This window comes from Pseudophryne corroboree, unplaced genomic scaffold, assembly GCF_028390025.1.
Source record: "Pseudophryne corroboree isolate aPseCor3 unplaced genomic scaffold, aPseCor3.hap2 scaffold_2870, whole genome shotgun sequence".
Taxonomy (NCBI): domain Eukaryota; kingdom Metazoa; phylum Chordata; class Amphibia; order Anura; family Myobatrachidae; genus Pseudophryne; species Pseudophryne corroboree.
Window position 1 is genome coordinate 1820 of NW_026969535.1, and position 26048 is coordinate 27867.

General features: G+C 47.9%; 26 non-coding genes and 1 pseudogene across 26 annotated transcripts; 2 read left to right on the forward strand and 25 right to left on the reverse strand.

Moving 5' to 3' along the window:
- Positions 1-3278: 3278 nt before the first annotated feature.
- On the reverse strand, positions 3279-3457 carry LOC135014689 (U1 spliceosomal RNA; annotated as a pseudogene).
- A 3496-nt stretch (positions 3458-6953) lies between these two features.
- Positions 6954-7117, forward strand: LOC135014669 (U1 spliceosomal RNA). The gene has a single exon (XR_010213089.1). It is a non-coding gene; the product is annotated as a U1 spliceosomal RNA (small nuclear RNA).
- A 152-nt stretch (positions 7118-7269) lies between these two features.
- Positions 7270-7432, forward strand: LOC135014677 (U1 spliceosomal RNA). Its single transcript, XR_010213095.1, has one exon. It is a non-coding gene; the product is annotated as a U1 spliceosomal RNA (small nuclear RNA).
- Positions 7433-8256: 824 nt separating this feature from the next.
- LOC135014682 (U1 spliceosomal RNA) lies at positions 8257-8419 on the reverse strand. Its single transcript, XR_010213100.1, has one exon. It is a non-coding gene; the product is annotated as a U1 spliceosomal RNA (small nuclear RNA).
- Positions 8420-8571: 152 nt separating this feature from the next.
- Positions 8572-8735, reverse strand: LOC135014668 (U1 spliceosomal RNA). The gene has a single exon (XR_010213088.1). It is a non-coding gene; the product is annotated as a U1 spliceosomal RNA (small nuclear RNA).
- A 674-nt stretch (positions 8736-9409) lies between these two features.
- LOC135014687 (U1 spliceosomal RNA) lies at positions 9410-9570 on the reverse strand. Its single transcript, XR_010213105.1, has one exon. It is a non-coding gene; the product is annotated as a U1 spliceosomal RNA (small nuclear RNA).
- Positions 9571-9722: 152 nt separating this feature from the next.
- Positions 9723-9886, reverse strand: LOC135014663 (U1 spliceosomal RNA). The gene has a single exon (XR_010213082.1). It is a non-coding gene; the product is annotated as a U1 spliceosomal RNA (small nuclear RNA).
- Positions 9887-13691: 3805 nt separating this feature from the next.
- Positions 13692-13855, reverse strand: LOC135014664 (U1 spliceosomal RNA). The gene has a single exon (XR_010213083.1). It is a non-coding gene; the product is annotated as a U1 spliceosomal RNA (small nuclear RNA).
- Positions 13856-14529: 674 nt separating this feature from the next.
- On the reverse strand, positions 14530-14692 carry LOC135014681 (U1 spliceosomal RNA). Its single transcript, XR_010213099.1, has one exon. It is a non-coding gene; the product is annotated as a U1 spliceosomal RNA (small nuclear RNA).
- Positions 14693-14844: 152 nt separating this feature from the next.
- LOC135014670 (U1 spliceosomal RNA) lies at positions 14845-15008 on the reverse strand. The gene has a single exon (XR_010213090.1). It is a non-coding gene; the product is annotated as a U1 spliceosomal RNA (small nuclear RNA).
- A 674-nt stretch (positions 15009-15682) lies between these two features.
- LOC135014683 (U1 spliceosomal RNA) lies at positions 15683-15845 on the reverse strand. The gene has a single exon (XR_010213101.1). It is a non-coding gene; the product is annotated as a U1 spliceosomal RNA (small nuclear RNA).
- Positions 15846-15997: 152 nt separating this feature from the next.
- Positions 15998-16161, reverse strand: LOC135014665 (U1 spliceosomal RNA). The gene has a single exon (XR_010213084.1). It is a non-coding gene; the product is annotated as a U1 spliceosomal RNA (small nuclear RNA).
- A 674-nt stretch (positions 16162-16835) lies between these two features.
- Positions 16836-16998, reverse strand: LOC135014680 (U1 spliceosomal RNA). Its single transcript, XR_010213098.1, has one exon. It is a non-coding gene; the product is annotated as a U1 spliceosomal RNA (small nuclear RNA).
- Positions 16999-17150: 152 nt separating this feature from the next.
- On the reverse strand, positions 17151-17314 carry LOC135014666 (U1 spliceosomal RNA). The gene has a single exon (XR_010213085.1). It is a non-coding gene; the product is annotated as a U1 spliceosomal RNA (small nuclear RNA).
- Positions 17315-17988: 674 nt separating this feature from the next.
- LOC135014684 (U1 spliceosomal RNA) lies at positions 17989-18151 on the reverse strand. Its single transcript, XR_010213102.1, has one exon. It is a non-coding gene; the product is annotated as a U1 spliceosomal RNA (small nuclear RNA).
- A 152-nt stretch (positions 18152-18303) lies between these two features.
- On the reverse strand, positions 18304-18467 carry LOC135014667 (U1 spliceosomal RNA). Its single transcript, XR_010213087.1, has one exon. It is a non-coding gene; the product is annotated as a U1 spliceosomal RNA (small nuclear RNA).
- A 674-nt stretch (positions 18468-19141) lies between these two features.
- Positions 19142-19304, reverse strand: LOC135014675 (U1 spliceosomal RNA). The gene has a single exon (XR_010213093.1). It is a non-coding gene; the product is annotated as a U1 spliceosomal RNA (small nuclear RNA).
- Positions 19305-19456: 152 nt separating this feature from the next.
- On the reverse strand, positions 19457-19620 carry LOC135014674 (U1 spliceosomal RNA). The gene has a single exon (XR_010213092.1). It is a non-coding gene; the product is annotated as a U1 spliceosomal RNA (small nuclear RNA).
- Positions 19621-20294: 674 nt separating this feature from the next.
- Positions 20295-20457, reverse strand: LOC135014678 (U1 spliceosomal RNA). Its single transcript, XR_010213096.1, has one exon. It is a non-coding gene; the product is annotated as a U1 spliceosomal RNA (small nuclear RNA).
- Positions 20458-20609: 152 nt separating this feature from the next.
- Positions 20610-20774, reverse strand: LOC135014679 (U1 spliceosomal RNA). The gene has a single exon (XR_010213097.1). It is a non-coding gene; the product is annotated as a U1 spliceosomal RNA (small nuclear RNA).
- A 671-nt stretch (positions 20775-21445) lies between these two features.
- LOC135014686 (U1 spliceosomal RNA) lies at positions 21446-21608 on the reverse strand. Its single transcript, XR_010213104.1, has one exon. It is a non-coding gene; the product is annotated as a U1 spliceosomal RNA (small nuclear RNA).
- Positions 21609-21760: 152 nt separating this feature from the next.
- Positions 21761-21924, reverse strand: LOC135014685 (U1 spliceosomal RNA). Its single transcript, XR_010213103.1, has one exon. It is a non-coding gene; the product is annotated as a U1 spliceosomal RNA (small nuclear RNA).
- Positions 21925-22595: 671 nt separating this feature from the next.
- On the reverse strand, positions 22596-22758 carry LOC135014676 (U1 spliceosomal RNA). The gene has a single exon (XR_010213094.1). It is a non-coding gene; the product is annotated as a U1 spliceosomal RNA (small nuclear RNA).
- Positions 22759-22910: 152 nt separating this feature from the next.
- On the reverse strand, positions 22911-23076 carry LOC135014672 (U1 spliceosomal RNA). The gene has a single exon (XR_010213091.1). It is a non-coding gene; the product is annotated as a U1 spliceosomal RNA (small nuclear RNA).
- A 972-nt stretch (positions 23077-24048) lies between these two features.
- Positions 24049-24212, reverse strand: LOC135014690 (U1 spliceosomal RNA). Its single transcript, XR_010213107.1, has one exon. It is a non-coding gene; the product is annotated as a U1 spliceosomal RNA (small nuclear RNA).
- A 674-nt stretch (positions 24213-24886) lies between these two features.
- LOC135014688 (U1 spliceosomal RNA) lies at positions 24887-25049 on the reverse strand. Its single transcript, XR_010213106.1, has one exon. It is a non-coding gene; the product is annotated as a U1 spliceosomal RNA (small nuclear RNA).
- Positions 25050-25201: 152 nt separating this feature from the next.
- Positions 25202-25365, reverse strand: LOC135014691 (U1 spliceosomal RNA). Its single transcript, XR_010213108.1, has one exon. It is a non-coding gene; the product is annotated as a U1 spliceosomal RNA (small nuclear RNA).
- Positions 25366-26048: the final 683 nt, after the last annotated feature.

Sequence of the window (26048 nt, forward strand, 5' to 3'; positions counted from 1 at the left end):
ATGAGAAAGCAGCAAGGATGCAGTGGCGTTAATGTTTCCTGGTGTCAACCTGTATTATTTCAGTAGATATTGAAATGAGGATGCATCTTGCTGCCTTTCCAATGAAGCAAGTTTAATTTAGTAATAGGTGAAAAACCATCCCTACAAATATGTTAATCAGATACTTGGCTTTGTGGACACTTTTCAGAGAACAAATTTGTTATCATAAAAATAAAGCCAGAAAATGAAGAGCTGTTTAATCACTCAATTGGATTTTTCTGCCAGCATTTTTCTTTTTCTCTGCAACCCACTGCTAAATTGTGCTTCCTAGCTGTTTTTTTATAAAATCACTTAATCAAATCTAACTCTGATTACATCAGAGAAGGCCAGGTACCCTACACCATAAGAGGGGGTTTGCAATTTTGACTTGTCTACTTAAATATCACCAAAATCTGATCACAAGGTCAATTACGTCCCTGGGTGGGATTGAACCACCAACCTTTTGATTAATAGCTGAACACACTAACCGATTGCGCCACAGAGACACTTTGCAAAAAGTACATACTGACAAAGACTAATAAGCATTCATCTAGAACGTTCCCTAGAAAAACTTTAAAAAGTCAATAATCTGGAGAGTTTTTGTAAGATGTTTCTTCCAGCAACCAATGAAGAAACACATTGGTACTTTCGCATGATGAGTGAGTGCTTCAGGATCTCTTGCACTTACATGTGTAGCAGAGTACTGCACTGGAAGCATGCTGGGCCCATAACCCAGAGGTAGGCAGATTGAAACTATCCTTTGCTATATGCATTTTTTTTTGTTCATTAAAGTAATCCAAAACTGGGATTGATATTTTAGCTTTTATTTTTACTTAAAGTACAATAACTTTTACCATTTTAATTTGTTTTAATAGTATATTGACAGTATTGTTTTCTTTCAAAAATCCAATTAATTTTCTTTACCCGATTATTAAAATGGTAATTGACAAAAACAAACTACATTGTCACCAGAAGAGCAATACAAAATGTACAAGTGATATATTAAAATCATCTTTCCAGCTTGAATTTCAATGATGCATTGGGGCAACGATTTTGTGAGAAACATATTCACCCTTAAATAAAGATTTTCTTAATTCCTTACCTGTGTGCTAATTAGATATCACCTTGTTTTCACATTAAACAGACTTCCATATGAGAAAACAGCAAAGATGCAGTGGCTTGGATTTTTGAAAGAAAACAATACTGTCAATATACTATTAAAACAAATTAAAATGGTAAAAGTTATTGTACTTTAAGTAAAAATAAAAGCTAAAATATCAATCCCAGTTATGAATTACTTTAATGTACAAAAAAATAATGCATATAGCAAAGGATAGTTTCAATCTGCCTACCTCTGGGTTATGGGCCCAGCATGCTTCCATTGCAGTACTCTGCTGCACATGTAAGTGCAAGAGATCCTGAAGCACTCACTCATCATGCGAAAGTACCAATGTGTTTCTTCATTGGTTGCTGGAAGAAACATCTTACAAAAACTCTCCAGATTATTGACTTTTTAAAGTTTTTCTAGGAAACGTTCTAGATGAATGCTTATTAGTCTTTGTCAGTATGTATTTTCTGCAAAGTGTCTCTGTGGCGCAATCGGTTAGTGTGTTCAGCTATTTATCAAAAGGTTGGTGGTTCAATCCCACCCAGGGACGTAATTGACCTTGTGATCAGATTTTGGTGATATTTAAGTAGACAAGTCAAAATTGCAAACCCCCTCTTATGGTGTAGGGTACCTGGCCTTCTCTGATGTAATCAGAGTTAGATTTGATTAAGTGATTTTATAAAAAAAACAGGTAGGAAGCACAATTTAGCAGTGGGTTGCAGAGAAAAAGAAAAATGCTGGCAGAAAAATCCAATTGAGTGATTAAACATCTCTTCATTTTCTGGCTTTATTTTTATGATAACAAATTTGTTCTCAGAAAAGTGTCCACAAAGCCAAGTATCTGATTAACATCTTTGTAGGGATGGTTTTTCACCTATTACTAAATTAAACTTGCTTCATTGGAAAGGCAGCAAGATGCATCCTCATTTCAATATCTACGGAAATAATACAGGTTGACACCAGGAAACATTAACGCCACTGCATCTTTGCTGTTTTCTCATGTGGAAGTCTGTTTAATATGAAAACAAGGTGATATCTAATTAGCACACAGGTAAGGAATTAAGAAAATCTTTATTTAAGGGTGAAGATGTTTCTCACAAAATCGTTGCCCCAATGCATCATTGAAATTCAAGCTGGAAAGATGATTTTAATATATCACTTGTACATTTTGTATTGCTCTTCTGGTGACAATGTAGTTTGTTTTTGTCAATTACCATTTTAATAATCGGGTAAAGAAAATTAATTGGATTTTTGAAAGAAAACAATACTGTCAATATACTATTAAAACAAATTAAAATGGTAAAAGTTATTGTACTTTAAGTAAAAATAAAAGAGCAAAAATATCAATCCCAGTTTTGGATTACTTTAATTAACAAAAAAAAATGCATATAGCAGAGGATAGTTTCAATCTGCCTACCTCTGGGTTATGGACCCAGCACTTCCATTACAGTACTCTGCTGCACATGTAAGTGCAAAAGATCCTGAAGCACTCACTCATCATGGGAAAGTACCAATGTGTTTCTTCATTGGTTGATGGAAGAAACATCTTACAAAAACTCTCCACATTATTGACTTTTTAAAATGTTTCTAGGAATCGTTCTAGATGAATGCTTATTAGCCTTTGTCAGTATGGACTTTTGCAAAGTGTTGCTGTGGCGCAATCAGTTAGTGTGTAAGGCTATTAACCAAAAGGTTGGTGGTTCAATCCCACCCAGAGACTTAATTGACCTTGTTATCAGATTTTGGTGATCTTTAAGTAGACAAGTCAAAATTTCAAACCCCCTGTTATGGTGTAGGGTACCTGGCCTTCTCTGATGTAATCAGAGTTAGATTTGATTCAGTGATTTTATAAAAACAGCTAGGAAGCACAATTTAGCAGTGGGTTGCAGAGAAAAAGAAATATGCTGGCAGAAAAATCCAATTGAGTGATTAAACAGCTCTTCATTTTCTGGCTTTATTTTATGCTAACAAATTTGTGCTCTGAAAAGTGTCCACAAAGCCAAGTATCTGATTAACACCTTTGTAGGGATGGTTTTTCACCTATTATTAAATTAAACTTGCTTCATTGGAAAGGCAGCAAGTGATGTCATCCAAGCAGTGGGTCAAAGTTGGCTTCAAACCTCGTCTGCTTATGAAAAGAGAAAAGGGGTATGCAGGGCATGGCGGCCTTTTGCGGTGCTTGGATGACCCCTAGTTCGCATTAAATAATGCAGTCGAGTTTCCCACATTTGGGGAAATCACAGGGGTCAGCATACCCAGAATGCAATGAATGAACCGCTCCCTGGGAGAACAGTCTTCATGACCATGGTATCTCCTATGCAAAATAAGTATGATTTGGGATAGGGCTGGGGAGGGCCGCTGCTCAGGCACATCTCTGTCAAGTAAAGGAGATTCAACTGAGGCAGCACAAGGGAACTCTCATCTGGGGACAACAACTGCAGGGAGAACACATATTTTCAGATGAACATGGGAGGGCAGAAGGCTGCCTAATACTGAAGCACCCCCAAACAACAAACCAAATGCAACAACTAGTGCAAGCATTCCTGGGGAAGGCCTGCAGCAGATGGATTTGCATATGGCGATGTCATCCAAGCAGTGGGTCAAAGTTGGCTTCAACCCTCGTCTGCATATGAAAAGAGAAAAGGGGCGTGCAGGGCATGGCGGCCTTTTGCGGCACTTGGATGACCCCTAGTTCACATTTCTTGCAGCAGCTGGGCACTGTAACAGCTCCAGAGCTGCTCTGTAAGGCAAGTAAAAGGGTGTGGGCCCTGCAGCACTACCTGTAGTTCGCATTGTGCGAGACCCCTAGTTCGCATTAAACACCCCCACCCTCCTTCGGTGTGGGGCTCATGTTGGCCATGCCCCAGCCCCTGAAGCATTCACGCTGATTTCTTGCAGCAGCTGGGCACTGTAACAGCTCAAGAGCTGCTCTGTAAGGCAAGTAAAAGGGTGTGGGCCCTGCAGCACTAACTGTAGTTTGCATTGTGCTTTGGAAGGCACAAAGTAAGCAGACGGGAAGAGAAGTCAGGATAGTGCACAAGGGTATAGACGGGAGGGGCTCAAGAAAAAAGAAGTGGAAACAGACAGCAAACTAGGCTTCCAATGCACAATGCAAACTACAGGTAGTGCTGCAGGGCCCACACCCTTTTACTTGCCTTACAGAGCAGCTCTGGAGCTGTTTAATCACTCAATTGGATTTTTCTGCCAGCATAATTTTTCTCTTACGTCCTAGAGGATGCTGGGGACTCCGTAAGGACCATGGGGGATAGACGGGCTCCGCAGGAGACATGGGCACTTTAAGAAAGACTTTAGATCTGGGTGTGCACTGGCTCCTCCCTCTATGCCCCTCCTCCAGACCTCAGTTTACTACTGTGCCCAGAGGAGAATGGGTGCTTTTCAGGGAGCTCTCCTGAGTTTCCTGACAGAAAGTATATTTGTTAGATTTTTTTATTTTCAGGGAGCCTGCTGGCAACAGACTCCCTGCATCGAGGGGCGGAGGGGAGAGATGCACACCTACTTCTGTGAGTTGATAGGCTCTGCTTCTTAGGCTACTGTACAGCATTAGCTCCAGAGGGATCGGTACGCAGGTCTCACCCTCGCCGTCCGTCCCAGCGCCGCGCCGCCGTCCCCCTCGCAGAGCCGGAAGATAGAAGCCGGGTGAGTATGAGAAGAAAAGAAGACTTCAGAGGCGGCGGAAGACTTCATGATCTTCACTGAGGTAACGCACAGCAGTAAAGCTGTGCTCCATTGCTCCCATACACCTCTCACACGGCAGTCAGTGTAAGGGTGAAGGGCGCAGGGGGGACGCCCTGGGCAGCAATATAGACCTCTCTTTGGCAAAATAAATATATATGCAGCTAGGCACTGTATATATATATAAGAGCCCCCGCCTTTTTTTTACTATATTTGAGCGGGACAGAAGCCCGTCGCTGAGGGGGTGGGGCTTCTCCCTCAGCACTCACCAGCGCCATTTTCTCCACAGCACCGCTGAGGGGAAGCTCCACGGACTCTCCCCTGCTTATACCACGGTAGAAAGAGGGTCTTAAAGAAGAGGGGGGCACATAATTAGGCGCATATATATATGGAAATACAGCGCTACTGGGTAAACATAAAATTATTGTGTTTTTTTCCTGGGTCATATAGCGCTGGGGTGTGTGCTGGCATACTCTCTCTCTCTGTCTCTCCAAAGGGCCTTGTTGGGGAACTGTCCTCAGATAAGAGGATTCCCTGAGTGTATGGTGTGTCGGTACACGTGTGTCGACATGTCTGAGGTAGAAGGCTCTCCTAGAGAGGAGCAGGAGCAAATTAATGTGGTGTCTCCATCGACAACGCCGACACCTGACTGGATGGATATGTGGAATGTTTTAAGTGCTAATGTAAACTTATTACACAAGAGATTAGACAAAGCTGAAGCTAGGGAACAGTCAGGGAGTCAACCCATGCCTGTCCCTATGTCGCAGGGACCTTCGGGGTCTCAAAAGCGCCCACTATCCCAAATAGTTGACACAGATACCGACACGGATTCTGACTCCAGTGTCGACTACGATGATGCAAAGTTACAGCCAAAATTGGCTAAATGTATTCGATATATGATTATTGCACTAAAAGATGTTTTGCACATCACAGAGTCCCCTGTCCCTGACACGAGGGTACACATGTATAAGGGAAAGAAACCTGAGATAACCTTTCCCCCCTCACATGAGTTGAACGAATTATGTGAAAAAGCTTGGGAATCTCCAGACAAAAAGCTGCAGATTCCCAAAAGGATTCTTATGGCGTATCCTTTCCCGCCAATGGACAGGATACGGTGGGAATCCTCCCCTAGGGTGGATAAAGCATTGACACGCTTATCCAAAAAGGTAGCGCTGCCATCCCAGGATACGGCTACCATCAGGGACCCTGCTGACCGCAAGCAGGAGGTTACCCTAAAGTCCATTTACACACATTCTGGTACCTTACTCAGACCGGCAATTGCGTCGGCCGGGGTTGTAGCGCGGTGGCAGCGGAATTGCAGACCCGTCCTCAATTCCTGCTAAAAGTGGAATCATCCTTTCATATGAACCAACCTATTGTGATGCCTGTGGCTACGCGTGACTTGGAGGATTCCGAGTCCCTTGATGTGGTCAGGGCTTTGAAAATTTACGTGGCCAGAACGGCTAGAGTCAGAAAAACAGAAGCACTGTTTGTCCTGTATGCAGCCAACAAGATTGGCACCCCTGCTTCAAAGCAGACTATTGCTCTCTGGATCTGTAACACGATTCAGCAGGCGCATTCTATGGCGGCAAATCCATCTGCGAACTACAGGTAGTGCTGCAGGGCCCACACCCTTTTACTTGCCTTACAGAGCAGCTCTGGAGCTGTTACAGTGCCCAGCTGCTGCAAGAATTCAGCTTGAATGCTTCAGGGGCTGGGGCATAGCCAACATGAGCCCCACACCAAAGGAGGGTGGAGGTGTTTAATGCAAACTAGGGGTCAGCCAAGCGCCGCAAAAGGCCACCATGCCCTGCACGCCCCTTTTCTCTTTTCATATGCAGACGAGGGTTGAAGCCAACTTTGACCAACTGCTTGGATGACATCACCATATGCAAATCCATCTGCGGCAGGCCTTCCCCCAGGAATGCTTGCACTAGTTGTTGCATTTGGTTTGTTGTTTGGGGGTGCTTCAGTATTAGGCAGCCTTCTGCCCTCCCATGTTCATCTGAAAATATATGTTCTCCCTGCAGTTGTTGTCCCAAGATGAGAGTTTCCTTGTGCTGCCTCAGTTGAATCTGCTTTACTTGACAGAGATGTGCATGAGCAGCGGCCCTCCCCAGCCCTATTCCAAATCATACTTATTTTGCATAGGAGATACCATGGTCATGAAGATTTTTCTCCCAGGGTGAGGTTCATTCATTGCATTTTGGGTATGCTGACCCCTGTGATTTCCCCAAATGTGGGAAACTCGACTGCATTATTTGTGGTAGTGGGAGGCTGTGTTTGTGATTTCTTCTGGTCAGCTCTGGTAAAAGTCAGATTTCTTTGTTTCAGATTTTCCTTTAGCCTTGTTCTTCTTTCGAGAGTTCCCTTGTGCTGCCTCAGTTGGATCTCCTTCACTTAACAGGGGGGTGCCCGAGCAGCGACCCTCCCCAGCTCTAGCCCAACTCCTACTTACCTGCCAGGTGAGATACTATGATCATGAAGGTGCTTCTCCCAGGGCAAGGCTCACCCATTGCACTCTGGGTGTGCTGCCCCTGCGATTTCCCCAAATGTGGGAAACTTGACTGCATAATTTGTGTTTCCCCTGGTCGGCTCTCGTATAATTCAGATATCTTTGTCTCAGATCTCTCTCCAGCCTAGTTTGCTGTCTGTTTCCACTTCTCTTTTCTTCAGCCGCTCCCTTCTATACCCTTGTGCACTATCCTGACTTCTCCTCCCGTCTGCTTACTTTGTGCCTTCCAATGCACAATGCAAACTACAGGTAGTGCTGCAGGGCCCACACCCTTTTACTTGCCTTACAGAGCGTCTCTGGAGCTGTTACAGTGCCCAGCTGCTGCAAGAAATCTGCTTGAATGCTTCAGGGGATGGGACATGGCCAACATGAGCCCCACACCAAAGGAGGGTGGAGCAGAAGGCTGCCTAATACTGAAGCACCCCCAAACAACAAACCAAATGCAACAACTAGTGCAAGCATTCCTGGGGGAAGGCCTGCCGCAGATGGATTTGTGGTGATGTCATCCAAGCAGTTGGTCAAAGGTGGCTTCAACCCTCGTCTGCATATGAAAACAGAAAAGGGGCGTGCAGGGCATGGTGGCCTTTTGCGGCGCTTGACTGACCCCTAGTTTGCATTAAACACCTCCACCCTCCTTCGGTGTGGGGCTCATGTTGGCTATGCCCCAGCCCCTGAAGCATTCAAGCTGATTTCTTGCAGCAGCTGGCCACTGTAACAGCTCCAGAGCTGCTCTGTAAGGCAAGTAAAAGGGTGTGGGCCCTGCAGCACTACCTGTAGTTTGCATTGTGCATTGGAAGGCACAAAGTAAGCAGACGGGAGGAGAAGTCAGGATAGTGCACAAGGGTATAGAAGGGAGCGGCTGAAGAAAAGAGAAGTGGAAACAGACAGCAAACTAGGCTGGAGAGAGACCTGAGACAAAGAGATCTGAATTATACGAGAGCCGACCAGGGGAAACACAAATTATGCAGTCAAGTTTCCCACATTTGGGGAAATCGCAGGAGCAGCACACCCAGAGTACAATGGGTGAGCCTTGCCCTGGGAGAAGCACCTTCATGATCATAGTATCTCACCTGGCAGGTAAGTAGGAGTTGGGCTAGAGCTGGGGAGGGTCGCTGCTCGGGTACCCCCCTGTAAAGTGAAGGAGATCCAACTGAGGCAGCACAAGGGAACTCTCGAAAGAAGAACAAGGCTAAAGGAAAATCTGAGACAAAGAAATCTGACTTTTACCAGAGCTGACCAGAAGAAATCACAAACACAGCCTCCCACTACCACAAATAATGCAGTCAAGTTTCCCACATTTGGGGAAATCACAGGGGTCAGCATACCCAAAATGCAATGAATAAACCTCACCCTGGGAGAAAAATCTTCATGACCATGGTATCTCCTATGCAAAATAAGTATGATTTGGAATAGGGCTGGGGAGGGCCGCTGCTCATGCACATCTCTGTCAAGTAAAGGAGATTTAACTGAGGCAACACAAGGGAACTCTCATCTGGGGACAACAACTGCAGGGAGAACATATATTTTCAGATGAACATGGGAGGGCAGAAGGCTGCCTAATACTGAAGCACCCCCAAACAACAAACCAAATGCAACAACTAGTGCAAGCATTCCTGGGGGAAGGCCTGCCGCAGATGGATTTGCATATGGTGATGTCATCCAAGCAGTGGGTCAAAGTTGGCTTCAACCCTCGTCTGCATATGAAAAGAGAAAAGGGGCGTGCAGGGCATGGTGGCCTTTTGCGGCGCTTGGCTGACCCCTAGTTTGCATTAAACACCTCCACCCTCCTTTGGTGTGGGGCTCATGTTGGCTATGCCCCAGCCCCTGAAGCATTCAAGCTGATTTCTTGCAGCAGCTGGGCACTGTAACAGCTCCAGAGCTGCTCTGTAAGGCAAGTAAAAGGGTGTGGGCCCTGCAGCACTACCTGTAGTTCGCATTGTGCGTTGGAAGGCACAAAGTAAGCAGACAGGAGGAGAAGTCAGGATAGTGCGCAAGGGCATAGAAGGGAGCGGCTCAAGAAAAGAGAAGTGGAAACAGACAGCAAACTAGGCTGGAGAGAGACCTGAGACAAAGAGATCTGAATTATACGAGAGCCGACCAGGGGAAACACAAATTATGCAGTCAAGTTTCCCACATTTGGGGAAATCGCAGGAGCAGCACACCCAGAGCAATGGGTGAGCCTTGCCCTGGGAGAAGCACCTTCATGATCATAGTATCTCACCTGGCAGGTAAGTAGGAGTTGGGCTAGAGCTGGGGAGGGTCGCTGCTCGGGTACCCCCCTGTAAAGTGAAGGAGATCCAACTGAGGCAGCACAAGGGAACTCTCGAAAGAAGAACAAGGCTAGAGGAAAATCTGAGACAAAGAAATCTGACTTTTACCAGAGCTGACCAGAGGAAAGCACAAACACAGTCCCCCACTACCACAAATAATGCAGTCAAGTTTCCCACATTTGGGGAAATCACAAGGGTCAGCATACCCAAAATGCAATGAATGAACCTCACCCTGGGAGAACAATCTTCATGACCATGGTATCTCCTATGCAAAATAAGTATGATTTGGAATAGGGCTGGGGAGGGCCGCTGCTCATGCACATCTCTGTCAAGTAAAGGAGATTCAACTGAGGCAGCACAAGGGAACTCTCATCTGGGGACAACAACTGCAGGGAGAACACATATTTTCAGATGAACATGGGAGGGCAGAAGGCTGCCTAATACTGAAGCACCCCCAAACAACAAACCAAATGCAACAACTAGTGCAAGCATTCCTGGGGGAAGTTCTGCAGAAGACGGATTTGCATACGGTGATGTCATCCAAGCAGTGGGTCAAAGTTGGCTTCAACCCTCATCTGCATATGAAAAGAGAAAAGGGGCGTGCAGGGCATGGCGGCCTTTTGCGGTGCTTGGATGACCCCTAGTTCGCATTAAACACCTCCACCCTCCTTTGGTGTGGGGCTCATGTTGGCCATGCCCCATCCCCTGAAGCATTCAAGCAGATTTCTTGCAGCAGCTGGGCACTGTAACAGCTCCAGAGCTGCTCTGTAAGGCAAGTAAAAGGGTGTGGGCCCTGCAGCACTACCTGTAGTTTGCATTGTGCATTGGAAGGCACAAAGTAAGCAGACGGGAGGAGAAGTCAGGATAGTGCACAAGGGTATAGAAGGGAGCGGCTGAAGAAAAGAGAAGTGGAAACAGACAGCAAACTAGGCTGGAGAGAGACCTGAGACAAAGAGATCTGAATTATACGAGAGCCGACCAGGGGAAACACAAATTATGCAGTCAAGTTTCCCACATTTAGGGAAATCGCAGGGGCAGCACACCCAGGGGTATATTTACTAAGCTCCCGATTTTGACCGAGATGCCGTTTTTTCTTCAAAGTGTCATCTCGGTTAATCTCGGTCATTTACTAAACACTAATCACGGCAGTGATGAGGGCATTCGTAATTTTTTGCAAGTTCAGGTAAAAAATTACGAATGAATACACCATCGGTCAAAACGCGGCTGTTTAAGTATGAATCTCGGTCATTTACTAAGAAGTGCAAAGCCAAAAAAGAACAAACACTGCCGTGAAAAATTACAACTCGTAAAAAAGTGCTAAAAAAAACCAGACCTTTTTTTTTTATTCGTGATTGGATAGGCATGCACGGATCCATGAGATCCGTGCATGTATATCAGTGGGAAGGGGTGGGAAAGTGCTTATTTTTTCAAAAAAAATTGCGTGGGGTCCCCCCTCCTAAGCATAACCAGCCTCGGGCTCTTTGAGCCGATCCTGGTTGCAGAAATATGGTGAAAAAAATGACAGGGGTTCCCCCATATTTAAGCAACCAGCATCGGGCTCTGCGCCTGGTCCTGGTCCCAAAAATACGGGGGACAAAAAGAGTAGGGGTCCCCCATATTTTTAAAACCAGCACCGGGCTCCACTAGCTGGACAGATAATGCCACAGCCGGGGGTCACTTTTATACAGCGCCCTGCGGCCGTGGCATCAAAAATCCAACTAGTCACCCCTGGCCGGGGTACCCTGGGGGAGTGGGAACCCCTTCAATCAAGGGGTCCCCCCCCCCCAGCCACCCAAGGGCCAGGGGTGAAGCCCGAGGCTGTCCCCCCCCATCCAATGGGCTGCGGATGGGAGGGCTGATAGCCTTTGTTGTAAAATAAAAGATATTGTTTTTAGTAGCAGTACTACAAGTCCCAGCAAGCCTCCCCCGCATGCTGGTACTTGGAGAACCACAAGTACCAGCATGCGGCGGAAAAACGGGCCCGCTGGTACCTGTAGTACTACCACTAAAAAAATACCCAAAAAAACACAAGACACACACACCGTGAAAGTATAATTTTATTACATACATACACACATACATACATACATACTTACCTTATGTTCCCACGCAGGTCGGTCCTCTTCTCCAGTAGAATCCAAGGGGTACCTGTTGAAGAAATTCTACTCACCAGATCCAGTGGTCCAGGCTCCTCGGCAAATCCAGGGTTAATCCACGTACTTGAATAAAACAAAAAAACGGTTGCCCGACCACGAACTGAAAGGTGACCCATGTTTGCACATGGGTCACCTTCCCACGAATGCCAGAAACCCACTTTGCCTTCTGGCTAAGTGGGTTTCTTCAGCCAATCAGGGAGTGCCACGTTGTAGCACTCTACTGATCAGCTGTGTGCTCCTGTCCTCACTGACAGGCGGCACACGGCAGTGTTACAATGTAGCGCCTATGCGCTACATTGTAACCAATGATGTGAACTTTGTGCCCTGCGGTTGACCTAAAGTGACGTCACCGCTGAGCAGAAAGTTCCCATCATTGGTTACAATGTAGCGCATAGGCGCTACATTGTAACACTGCCGCGTGCTGCCTGTCAGTGAAGACAGGAGCACACAGCTGATCAGGAGAGTGCTACAACGTGGCACTCCCTGATTGGCTGAAGAAACCCACTTAGCCAGAAGGCAAAGTGGGTTTCTGGCATTCGTGGGAAGGTGACCCATGTGCAAACATGGGTCACCTTTCAGTTCGTGGTCGGGCAACCGTTTTTTTGTTTTATTCAAGTACGTGGATTAACCCTGGATTTGCCGAGGAGCCTGGACCACTGGATCTGGTGAGTAGAATTTCTTCAACAGGTACCCCTTGGATTCTACTGGAGAAGAGGACCGACCTGCGTGGGAACATAAGGTAAGTATGTATGTATGTATGTGTGTATGTATGTAATAAAATTATACTTTCACGGTGTGTGTGTCTTGTGTTTTTTTGGGTATTTTTTTAGTGGTAGTACTACAGGTACCAGCGGGCCCGTTTTTCCGCCGCATGCTGGTACTTGTGGTTCTCCAAGTACCAGCATGCGGGGGAGGCTTGCTGGGACTTGTAGTACTGCTACTAAAAACAATATCTTTTATTTTACAACAAAGGCTATCAGCCCTCCCATCCGCAGCCCATTGGATGGGGGGGGACAGCCTCGGGCTTCACCCCTGGCCCTTGGGTGGCTGGGGGGGGGGGACCCCTTGATTGAAGGGGTTCCCACTCCCCCAGGGTACCCCGGCCAGGGGTGACTAGTTGGATTTTTGATGCCACGGCCGCAGGGCGCTGTATAAAAGTGACCCCCGGCTGTGGCATTATCTGTCCAGCTAGTGGAGCCCGGTGCTGGTTTTAAAAATACGGGGGACCCCTACTCTTTTTGTCCCCCGTATTTTTGGGACCAGGACCAGGCGCAGAGCCCGATGCTGGTTGCTTAAATATGGGGGAACCCCTGTCATTTTTTTTACCATATTTCTGCAACCAGGATCGGCTCAAAGAGCCCGAGGCTGGTTATGCTTAGGAGGGGGGACCCCACGCATTTTTTTTTGGGATTTTACATTGTTTAATTAAAAAAAAAAAAAAAAAAGAACCCCAGCACGGATCACACAGATCCGGCCGAGATTGATTGTTAAAAAAAACGGCAGTGTTTTGCTAATCACTGCCGTAAAATTAGGTAAAAAAAAACGAATGACATCGACATCGGAAGAAAAGAAAAACCCGAATACGACAGCTTAGTAAATCCATCGTAATAAATTCAAAAAGTTGCAGTTTTACACTGTCGATGTCATTCGTGATTGAACTTTGACCTATTTTCGGAAATTACGAATGTTAGTAAATGTACCCCCCAGAGTGCAATGGGTGAGCCTTGCCCTGGGAGAAGCACCATCATGATCATAGTATCTCACCTGGCAGGTAAGTAGGAGTTGGGCTAGAGCTGGGGAGGGTCTCTGCTCGGGCACCCCCCTGTCAAGTGAAGGAGATCCAACTGAGGCAGCACAAGGGAACTCTCAAAAGAAGAACAAGGCTAGAGGAAGATCTGAAACAAAGAAATCTGACTTTTACCAGAGCTGACCAGAGGAAAACACAAACACAGTCCCCCACTACCACAAATAAAGCAGTCGAGTTTCCCACATTTGGGGAAATCACAGGGGTCAGCATACCCAGAATGCAATGAATGAACCTCACCCTGGGAGAATAATCTTCATGACCATGGTATCTCCTATGCAAAATAAGTATGATTTGGGATAGAGCTGGGGTGGGCCGCTGCTCAGGCACATCTCTGTCAAGTTAAGGAGATTCAACTGAGGCAGCACAAGGGAACTCTCATCTGGGGACAACAACTGCAGGGAGAACACATATTTTCAGATGAACATGGGAGGGCAGAAGGCTGCCTAATACTGAAGCACCCCCAAACAACAAACCAAATGCAACAACTAGTGCAAGCATTCCTGGGGGAAGGCCTGCCGCAGATGGATTTGCATATGGTGATGTCATCCAAGCAGTGGGTCAAAGTTGGCTTCAACCCTCGTCTGCATATGAAAACAGAAAAGGGGCGTGCAGGGCATGGTGGCCTTTTGCGGCGCTTGTCTGACCCCTAGTTTGCATTAAACACCTCCACCCTCCTTCGGTGTGGGGCTCATGTTGGCTATGCCCCAGCCCCTGAAGCATTCAAGCTGATTTCTTGCAGCAGCTGGGCACTGTAACAGCTCCAGAGCTGCTCTGTAAGGCAAGTAAAAGGGTGTGGGCCCTGCAGCACTACCTGTAGTTTGCATTGTGCATTGGAAGGCACAAAGTAAGCAGACGGGAGGAGAAGTCAGGATAGTGCACAAGGGTATAGAAGGGAGCGGCTGAAGAAAAGAGAAGTGGAAACAGACAGCAAACTAGGCTGGAGAGAGACCTGAGACAGAGAGATCTGAATTATACGAGAGCCGACCAGGGGAAACACAAATTATGCAGTCAAGTTTCCCGCATTTGGGGAAATTGCAGGAGCAGCACACCCAGAGTACAATGGGTGAGCCTTGCCCAGGGAGAAGCACCTTCATGATCATAGTATCTCACCTGGCAGGTAAGTAGGAGTTGGGCTAGAGCTGGGGAGGGTCGCTGCTCGGGTACCCCCCTGTAAAGTGAAGGAGATCCAACTGAGGCAGCACAAGGGAACTCTCGAAAGAAGAACAAGGCTAAAGGAAAATGTGAGACAAAGAAATCTGACTTTTACCAGAGCTGACCAGAGGAAAGCACAAACACAGTCTCCCACTACCACAAATAATGCAGTCAAGTTTCCCACATTTGGGGAAATCACAGGGGTCAGCATACCCAAAATGCAATGAATGAACATCACCCTGGGAGAAAAATCTTCATGACCATGGTATCTCCTATGCAAAATAAGCATGATTTGGAATAGGGCTGGGGAGGGCCGCTGCTCATGCACATCTCTGTCAAGTAAAGGAGATTCAACTGAGGCAGCACAAGGGAACTCTCATCTTGGGTCAACAACTGCAGGGAGAACACATATTTTCAGATGAACATGGGAGGGCAGAAGGCTGCCTAATACTGAAGCACCCCCAAACAACAAACCAAATGCAACAACTAGTGCAAGCATTCCTGGGGGAAGTTCTGCAGAAGACGGATTTGCATACGGTGATGTCATCCAAGCAGTGGGTCAAAGTTGGCTTCAACCCTCGTCTGCATATGAAAACAGAAAAGGGGCGTGCAGGGCATGGCGGCCTTTTGCGGTGCTTGGATGACCCGTAGTTCGCATTAAACACCTCCACCCTCCTTTGGTGTGGGGCTCATGTTGGCCATGCCCCATCCCCTGAAGCATTCAAGCTGATTTCTTGCAGCAGCTGGGCACTGTAACAGCTCCAGAGCTGCTCTGTAAGGCAAGTAAAAGGGTGTGGGCCCTGCAGCACTACCTGTAGTTTGCATTGTGCATTGGAAGGCACAAAGTAAGCAGACGGGAGGAGAAGTCAGGATAGTGCACAAGGGTATAGAAGGGAGCGGCTGAAGAAAAGAGAAGTGGAAACAGACAGCAAACTAGGCTGGAGAGAGACCTGAGACAAAGAGATCTGAATTATACGAGAGCCGACCAGGGGAAACACAAATTATGCAGTCAAGTTTCCCACATTTGGGGAAATCGCAGGAGCAGCACACCCAGAGTACAATGGGTGAGCCTTGCCCTGGGAGAAGCACCTTCATGATCATAGTATCTCACCTGGCAGGTAAGTAGGAGTTGGGCTAGAGCTGGGGAGGGTCGCTGCTCGGGTACCCCCCTGTAAAGTGAAGGAGATCCAACTGAGGCAGCACAAGGGAACTCTCGAAAGAAGAACAAGGCTAAAGGAAAATCTGAGACAAAGAAATCTGACTTTTACCAGAGCTGACCAGAGGAAAGCACAAACACAGTCTCCCACTACCACAAATAATGCAGTCAAGTTTCCCACATTTGGGGAAATCACAGGGGTCAGCATACCCAAAATGCAATGAATGAACCTCACCCTGGGAGAAAAATCTTCATGACCATGGTATCTCCTATGCAAAATAAGTATGATTTGGAATAGGGCTGGGGAGGGCCGCTGCTCATGCACATCTCTGTCAAGTAAAGGAGATTCAACTGAGGCAGCAAAAGGGAACTCTCATCTTGGGACAACAACTGCAGGGAGAACACATATTTTCAGATGAACATGGGAGGGCAGAAGGCTGCCTAATACTGAAGCACCCCCAAACAACAAACCAAATGCAACAACTAGTGCAAGCATTCCTGGGGGAAGGCCTGCCGCAGATGGATTTGCATATGGTGATGTCATCCAAGCAGTGGGTCAAAGTTGGCTTCAACCCTCGTCTGCATATGAAAACAGAAAAGGGGCGTGCAGGGCATGGTGGCCTTTTGCGGCGCTTGTCTGACCCCTAGTTTGCATTAAACACCTCCACCCTCCTTCGGTGTGGGGCTCATGTTGGCTATGCCCCAGCCCCTGAAGCATTCAAGCTGATTTCTTGCAGCAGCTGGGCACTGTAACAGCTCCAGAGCTGCTCTGTAAGGCAAGTAAAAGGGTGTGGGCCCTGCAGCACTACCTGTAGTTTGCATTGTGCATTGGAAGGCACAAAGTAAGCAGACGGGAGGAGAAGTCAGGATAGTGCACAAGGGTATAGAAGGGAGCGGCTGAAGAAAAGAGAAGTGGAAACAGACAGCAAACTAGGCTGGAGAGAGACCTGAGACAAAGAGATCTGAATTATACGAGAGCCGACCAGGGGAAACACAAATTATGCAGTCAAGTTTCCCACATTTGGGGAAATTGCAGGAGCAGCACACCCAGAGTACAATGGGTGAGCCTTGCCCTGGGAGAAGCACCTTCATGATCATAGTATCTCACCTGGCAGGTAAGTAGGAGTTGGGCTAGAGCTGGGGAGGGTCGCTGCTCGGGTACCCCCCTGTAAAGTGAAGGAGATCCAACTGAGGCAGCACAAGGGAACTCTCGAAAGAAGAACAAGGCTAAAGGAAAATCTGAGACAAAGAAATCTGACTTTTACCAGAGCTGACCAGAGGAAAGCACAAACACAGTCTCCCACTACCACAAATAATGCAGTCAAGTTTCCCACATTTGGGGAAATCACAGGGGTCAGCATACCCAAAATGCAATGAATGAACCTCACCCTGGGAGAAAAATCTTCATGACCATGGTATCTCCTATGCAAAATAAGTATGATTTGGAATAGGGCTGGGGAGGGCCGCTGCTCATGCACATCTCTGTCAAGTAAAGGAGATTCAACTGAGGCAGCACAAGGGAACTCTCATCTTGGGACAACAACTGCAGGGAGAACACATATTTTCAGATGAACATGGGAGGGCAGAAGGCTGCCTAATACTGAAGCACCCCCAAACAACAAACCAAATGCAACAACTAGTGCAAGCATTCCTGGGGGAAGTTCTGCAGAAGACGGATTTGCATACGGTGATGTCATCCAAGCAGTGGGTCAAAGTTGGCTTCAACCCTCATCTGCATATGAAAAGAGAAAAGGGGCGTGCAGGGCATGGCGGCCTTTTGCGGTGCTTGGATGACCCCTAGTTCGCATTAAACACCTCCACCCTCCTTTGGTGTGGGGCTCATGTTGGCCATGCCCCATCCCCTGAAGCATTCAAGCTGATTTCTTGCAGCAGCTGGGCACTGTAACAGCTCCAGAGCTGCTCTGTAAGGCAAGTAAAAGGGTGTGGGCCCTGCAGCACTACCTGTAGTTTGCATTGTGCATTGGAAGGCACAAAGTAAGCAGACGGGAGGAGAAGTCAGGATAGTGCACAAGGGTATAGAAGGGAGCGGCTGAAGAAAAGAGAAGTGGAAACAGACAGCAAACTAGGCTGGAGAGAGACCTGTGACAAAGAGATCTGAATTATACGAGAGCCGACCAGGGGAAACACAAATTATGCAGTCAAGTTTCCCACATTTGGGGAAATCGCAGGAGCAGCACACCCAGAGTACAATGGGTGAGCCTTGCCCTGGGAGAAGCACCTTCATGATCATAGTATCTCACCTGGCAGGTAAGTAGGAGTTGGGCTAGAGCTGGGGAGGGTCGCTGCTCGGGTACCCCCCTGTAAAGTGAAGGAGATCCAACTGAGGCAGCACAAGGGAACTCTCGAAAGAAGAACAAGGCTAAAGGAAAATCTGAGACAAAGAAATCTGACTTTTACCAGAGCTGACCAGAGGAAAGCACAAACACAGTCTCCCACTACCACAAATAATGCAGTCAAGTTTCCCACATTTGGGGAAATCACAGGGGTCAGCATACCCAAAATGCAATGAATGAACCTCACCCTGGGAGAAAAATCTTCATGACCATGGTATCTCCTATGCAAAATAAGTATGATTTGGAATAGGGCTGGGGAGGGCCGCTGCTCATGCACATCTCTGTCAAGTAAAGGAGATTCAACTGAGGCAGCACAAGGGAACTTTCATCTGGGGACAACAACTGCAGGGAGAACACATATTTTCAGATGAACATGGGAGGGCAGAAGGCTGCCTAATACTGAAGCACCCCCAAACAACAAACCAAATGCAACAACTAGTCCTAGCATTCCTGGGGGAAGTTCTGCAGAAGACGGATTTGCATACGGTGATGTCATCCAAGCAGTGGGTCAAAGTTGGCTTCAACCCTCATCTGCATATGAAAAGAGAAAAGGGGCGTGCAGGGCATGGCGGCCTTTTGCGGTGCTTGGATGACCCCTAGTTCGCATTAAACACCTCCACCCTCCTTTGGTGTGGGGCTCATGTTGGCCATGCCCCATCCCCTGAAGCATTCAAGCTGATTTCTTGCAGCAGCTGGGCACTGTAACAGCTCCAGAGCTGCTCTGTAAGGCAAGTAAAAGGGTGTGGGCCCTGCAGCACTACCTGTAGTTTGCATTGTGCATTGGAAGGCACAAAGTAAGCAGATGGGAGGAGAAGTCAGGATAGTGCACAAGGGTATAGAAGGGAGCGGCTGAAGAAAAGAGAAGTGGAAACAGACAGCAAACTAGGCTGGAGAGAGACCTGAGACAAAGAGATCTGAATTATACGAGAGCCGACCAGGGGAAACACAAATTATGCAGTCAAGTTTCCCACATTTGGGGAAATCGCAGGGGCAGCACACCCAGAGTGCAATGGGTGAGCCTTGCCCTGGGAGAAGCACCTTCATGATCATAGTATCTCACCTGGCAGGTAAGTAGGAGTTGGGCTAGAGCTGGGGAAAGTCGCTGTTCGGGCACCCCCCTGTCAAGTGAAAGAGATCCAACTGAGGCAGCACAAGGGAACTCTCGAAAGAAGAACAAGGCTAGAGGAAGATCTGAGACAAAGAAATCTGACTTTTTCCAGAGCTGACCAGAGGAAAGCACAAACACAGTCCCCCACTACCACAAATAATGCAGTCGAGTTTCCCACATTTGGGGAAATCACAAGGGTCAGCATACCCAAAATGCAATGAATGAACCTCACCCTGGGAGAACAATCTTCATGACCATGGTATCTCCTATGCAAAATAAGTATGATTTGGGATAGGGCTGGGGAGGGCCGCTGCTCATGCACATCTCTGTCAAGTAAAGGAGATTCAACTGAGGCAGCACAAGGAAACTCTCATCTGGGGACAACAACTGCAGGGAGAACACATATTTTCAGATGAACATGGGAGGGCAGAAGGCTGCCTAATACTGAAGCACCCCCAAACAACAAACCAAATGCAACAACTAGTACAAGCATTCCTGGGGGAAGTTCTGCAGAAGACGGAATTGCATACGGTGATGTCATCCAAGCAGTGGGCCAAAGTTGGCTGGAACCCTCATCTGCATATGAAAAGAGAAAAGGGGTATGCAGGGCATGGCGGCCTTTTGCGGCGCTTGGATGACCCTTAGTTCGCATTAAACACCCCCACCCTCCTTCGGTGTGGGGCTCATGTTGGCCATGCCCCATCCCCTGAAGCATTCAAGCTGATTTCTTGCAGCAGCTTGGCACTGTAACAGCTCCAGAGCTGTTCTGTTAGGCAAGTAAAAGGGTGTGGGCCCTGCAGCACTACCTGTAGTTTGCATTGCGCATTGGAAGGCACAAAGTAAGCAGACAGGAGGAGAAGTCAGGATAGTGCACAAGGGTATAAAAGGGAGCGGCTCAAGAAAAGAGAAGTTGAAACAGACAGCAAACTAGGCTGGAGAGAGACCTGAGACAAAGAGATCTGAATTATACGAGACCTGACCAGGGGAAACACAAATTATGCAGTCAAGTTTCCCACATTTGGGGAAATCGCAGGGGCAGCACACCCAGAGTGCAATGGGTGAGCCTTGCCCTGGGAGAAGCACCTTCATGATCATAGTATCTCACCTGGCAGGTAAGTAGGAGTTGGGCTAGAGCTGGGGAGGGTCGCTGCTCGGGCACCCCCCTGTCAAGTGAAGGAGATCCAACTGAGGCAGCACAAGGAAACTCTCGAAAAAAGAACAAGGCTAGAGGAAGATCTGAGACAAAGAAATTTGACTTTTACCAGAGCTGACCAGAGGAAAACACAAACACAGTCCCCCACTACCAACAAATAAAGCAGTCGCGTTTCCCACATTTGGGGAAATCACAGGGGTCAGCATACCCAGAATGCAATGAATGAACCTCACCCTGGGAGAGTAATCTTCATGACCATGGTATCTCCTATGCAAAATAAGTATGATTTGGGATAGGGCTGGGGAGGGCCGCTGCTCATGCACATCTCTGTCAAGTAAAGGAGATTCAACTGAGGCAGCACAAGGGAACTCTCATCTGGGGACAACAACTGCAGGGAGAACACATATTTTCAGATGAACATGGGAGGGCAGAAGGCTGCCTAATACTGAAGCACCCCCAAACAACAAACCAAATGCAACAACTAGTGCAAGCATTCCTGGGGTAAGTTCTGCAGAAGACGGATTTGCATACGGTGATGTCATCCAAGCAGTGGGTCAAAGTTGGCTTCAACCCTCATCTGCATATGAAAAGAGAAAAGGGGCGTGCAGGGCATGGCGGCCTTTTGCGGTGCTTGGATGACCCCTAGTTCGCATTAAACACCCCCACCCTCCTTTGGTGTGGGGCTCATGTTGGCCATGCCCCATCCCCTGAAGCATTCAAGCTGATTTATTGCAGCAGCTGGGCACTGTAACAGCTCCAGAGCTGCTCTGAACGGCAAGTAAAAGGGTGTGGGCCCTGCAGCACTACCTGTAGTTTGCATTGTGCATTGGAAGGCACAAAGTAAGCAGACGGGAGAAGTCAGGATAGTGCGCAAGGGCATAGAAGGGAGCGGCTCAAGAAAAGAGAAGTTGAAACAGACAGCAAACTAGGCTGGAGAGAGACCTGAGACAAAGAGATCTGAATTATACGAGAGCCGACCAGGGGAAACACAAATTATGCAGTCAAGTTTCCCACATTTGGGGAAATCGCAGGAGCAGCACACCCAGAGTGCAATGGGTGAGCCTTGCCCTGGGAGAAGCACCTTCCTGATTATAGTATCTCACCTGGCAGGTAAGTAGGAGTTGGGCTAGAGCTTGGGAGGGTCGCTGCTCGGGCACCCCCCTGTCAAGTGAAGGAGATCCAACTGAGGCAGCACAAGGAAACTCTCGAAAGAAGAACAAGGCTAGAGGAAGATCTGAGACAAAGAAATCTGACTTTTACCAGAGCTGACCAGAGGAAAGCACAAACACAGTCCCCCACTACCACAAATAATGCAGTCGAGTTTCCCAAATTTGGGGAAATCACAGGGGTCAGCATACCCAGAATGCAATGAATGAACCTCACCCTGGGAGAACAATCTTCATGACCATGGTATCTCCTATGCAAAATAAGTATGATTTGGGATAGGGCTGGGGAGGGCCGCTGCTCAGGCACATCTCTGTCAAGTAAAGGAGATTCAACTGAGGCAGCACAAGGGAACTCTCATCTGGGGACAACAACTGCAGGGAGAACACATATTTTCAGATGAATATGGGAGGACAGAAGGCTGCCTAATACTGAAGCACCCCCAAACAACAAACCAAATGCAACAACTAGTAAAAGCATTCCTGGGTGAAGGTCTGCAGAAGACGGATTTGCATACGGTGATGTCATCCAAGCAGTGGGCCAAAGTTGGCTGGAACCCTCATCTGCATATGAAAAGAGAAAAGGGTTATGCCGGGCATGGCGGCCTTTTGCGGCGCTTGGATGACCCCTAGTTCACATTAAACACCTCCACCCTCCTTCGGTGTGGGGCTCATGTTGGCTATGCCCCAGCCCCTGAAGCATTCAAGCTGATTTCTTGCAGCAGCTGGGCACTGTAACAGCTCCAGAGCTGCTCTGTAAGGCAACTAAAAGGGTGTGGGCCCTGCAGCACTACCTGTAGTTCGCATTGTGCGTAGGAAGGCACAAAGTAAGCAGACGGGAGAAGTCAGGATAGTGCGCAAGGGCATAGAAGGGAGCGGCTCAAGAAAAGAGAAGTGGAAACAGACAGCAAACTAGGCTGGAGAGAGACCTGAGACAAAGAGATCTGAATTATACGAGAGCCGACCAGGGGAAACACAAATTATGCAGTCAAGTTTCCCACATTTGGGGAAATCGCAGGGGCAGCACACCCAGAGTGCAATGGGTGAGCCTTGCCCTGGGAGAAGCACCTTCATGATCATAGTATCTCACCTGGCAGGTAAGTAGGAGTTGGGCAAGAACTGGGGAGGGTCGCTGCTCGGGCACCCCCCTGTCAAGTGAAGGAGATCCAACTGAGGCAGCACAAAGGAACTCTCGAAAGAAGAACAAGGCTAGAGGAAGATCTGAGACAAAGAAATCTGACTTTTACCAGAGCTGACCAGAAGAAAGCACAAACACAGTCCCCCCACTACCAACAAATAAAGCAGTCGCGTTTCCCACATTTGGGGAAATCACAGGGGTCAGCATACCCAGAATGCAATGAATGAACCTCACCCTGGGAGAGTAATCTTCATGACCATGGTATCTCCTATGCAAAATAAGTATGATTTGGGATAGGGCTGGGGAGGGCCGCTGCTCATGCACATCTCTGTCAAGTAAAGGAGATTCAACTGAGGCAGCACAAGGGAACTCTCATCTGGGGACAACAACTGCAGGGAGAACACATATTTTCAGATGAACATGGGAGGGCAGAAGGCTGCCTAATACTGAAGCACCCCCAAACAACAAACCAAATGCAACAACTAGTGCAAGCATTCCTGGGGGAAGGCCTGCAGCAGATGGATTTGCATACGGTGATGTCATCCAAGCAGTGGGTCAAAGTTGGCTTCAACCCTCGTCTGCATATGAAAAGAGAAAAGGGGCGTGCAGGGCATGGCGGCCTTTTGCGACGCTTGGATGACCCCTAGTTCGCATTAAACACCTCCACCCTCCTTCGGTGTGGGGCTCATGTTGGCTATGCCCCAGCCCCTGAAGCATTCAAGCTGATTTCTTGCAGCAGCTGGGCACTGTAACAGCTCCAGAGCTGCTCTGTACGGCAAGTAAAAGGGTGTGGGCCCTGCAGCACTACCTGTAGTTTGCATTGTGCATTGGAAGGCACAAAGAAAGCAGACAGGAGGAGAAGTCAGGATAGTGCACAAGGGTATAAAAGGGAGGGGCTCATGAAAAAAGAAGTGGAAACAGACAGCAAATTAGGCTGGAGAGAGACCTGAGACAAAGAGATCTGAATTATACGAGAGCCGACCAGGGGAAACACAAATTATGCAGTCAAGCTTCCCACATTTGGGGAAATCAGAGTGCAATGGGTGAGCCTTGCCCTGGGAGAAGCACCTTCATGATCATAGTATCTCACCTGGCAGGTAAGTAGGAGTTGGGCTAGAGCTGGGGAGGGTCGCTGCTCGGGCACCCCCCTGTCAAGTGAAAGAGATCCAACTGAGGCAGCACAAGGGAACTCTCGAAAGAAGAACAAGGCTAGAGGAAGATCTGAGACAAATAAATCTGACTTTTACCAGAGCTGACCAGAGGAAAGCACAAACACAGTCCCCCACTACCACAAATAATGCAGTCGAGTTTCCCACATTTGGGGAAATCACAGGGGTCAGCATACCCAGAATACAATGAATGAACCTCACCCTGGGAGAACAATCTTCATGACCATGGTATCTCCTATGCAAAATAAGTATGATTTGGGATAGGGCTGGGGAGGGCCGCTGCTCAGGCACATCTCTGTCAAGTAAAGGAGATTCAACTGAGGCAGCACAAGGGAACTCTCATCTGGGGACAACAACTGCAGGGAGAACACATATTTTCAGATGAACATGGGAGGGCAGAAGGCTGCTTAATACTGAAGCACCCCCAAACAACAAACCAAATGCAACAACTAGTGCAAGCATTCCTGGGGGAAGGCCTGCAGCAGATGGATTTGCATACGGTGATGTCATCCAAGCAGTGGGTCAAAGTTGGCTTCAACCCTCGTCTGCATATGAAAAGAGAAAAGGGGCGTGCAGGGCATGGCGGCCTTTTGCGGCGCTTGGATGACCCCTAGTTCACATTAAACACCTCCACCCTCCTTCGGTGTGGGGCTCATGTTGGCTATGCCCCAGCCCCTGAAGCATTCAAGCTGATTTCTTGCAGCAGCTGGGCACTGTAACAGCTCCAGAGCTGCTCTGTACGGCAAGTAAAAGGGTGTGGGCCCTGCAGCACTACCTGTAGTTTGCATTGTGCATTGGAAGGCACAAAGTAAGCAGACAGGAGGAGAAGTCAGGATAGTGCACAAGGGTATAAAAGGGAGGGGCTCATGAAAAAAGAAGTGGAAACAGACAGCAAACTAGGCTGGAGAGAGACCTGAGACAAAGAGATCTGAATTATACGAGAGCTGACCAGGGGAAACACAAATTATGCAGTCAAGCTTCCCACATTTGGGGAAATCGCAGGGGCACCACACCCAGAGTGCAATGGGTGAGCCTTGCCCTGGGAGAAGCACCTTCATGATCAAAGTATCTCACCTGGCAGGTAAGTAGGAGTTGGGCTAGAGCTGAGGAGGGTCGCTGCTCTGGCACCCCCCTGTCAAGTGAAAGAGATCCAACTGAGGCAGCACAAGGGAACTCTCGAAAGAAGAACAAGGCTAGAGGAAGATCTGAGACAAATAAATCTGACTTTTACCAGAGCTGTCCAGAGGAAAGCACAAACACAGTCCCCCACTACCACAAATAATGCAGTCGAGTTTCCCACATTTGGGGAAATCACAGGGGTCAGCATACCCAGAATGCAATGAATGAACCTCACCCTGGGAGAACAATCTTCATGACCATGGTATCGCCTATGCAAAATAAGTATGATTTTGTATAGGGCTGGGGAGGGCCGCTGCTCAGGCACATCTCTGTCAAGTAAAGGAGATTCAACTGAGGCAGCACAAGGGAACTCTCATCTGGGGACAACAACTGCAGGGAGAACACATATTTCCAGATAAACATGGGAGGGCAGAAGGCTGCCTAATACTGAAGCACCCCCAAACAACAAACCAAATGCAACAACTAGTACAAGCATTCCTGGGGGAAGGCCTGCAGCAGATGGATTTGCATATGGTGATGTCATCCAAGCAGTGGGTCAAAGTTGGCTTCAACCCTCGTCTGCATATGAAAAGAGAAAAGGGGCGTGCAGGGCATGGCGGCCTTTTGCGGCGCTTGGATGACCCCTAGTTCGCATTAAACACCTCCACCCTCCTTCGGTGTGGGGCTCATGTTGGCTATGCCCCAGCCCCTGAAGCATTCAAGCTGATTTCTTGCAGCAGCTGGGCACTGTAACAGCTCCAGAGCTGCTCTGAACGGCAAGTAAAAGGGTGTGGGCCCTGCAGCACTACCTGTAGTTTGCATTGTGCATTGGAAGGCACAAAGTAAGCAGACGGGAGAAGTCAGGATAGTGCGCAAGGGCATAGAAGGGAGCGGCTCAAGAAAAGAGAAGTTGAAACAGACAGCAAACTAGGCTGGAGAGAGACCTGAGACAAAGAGATCTGAATTATA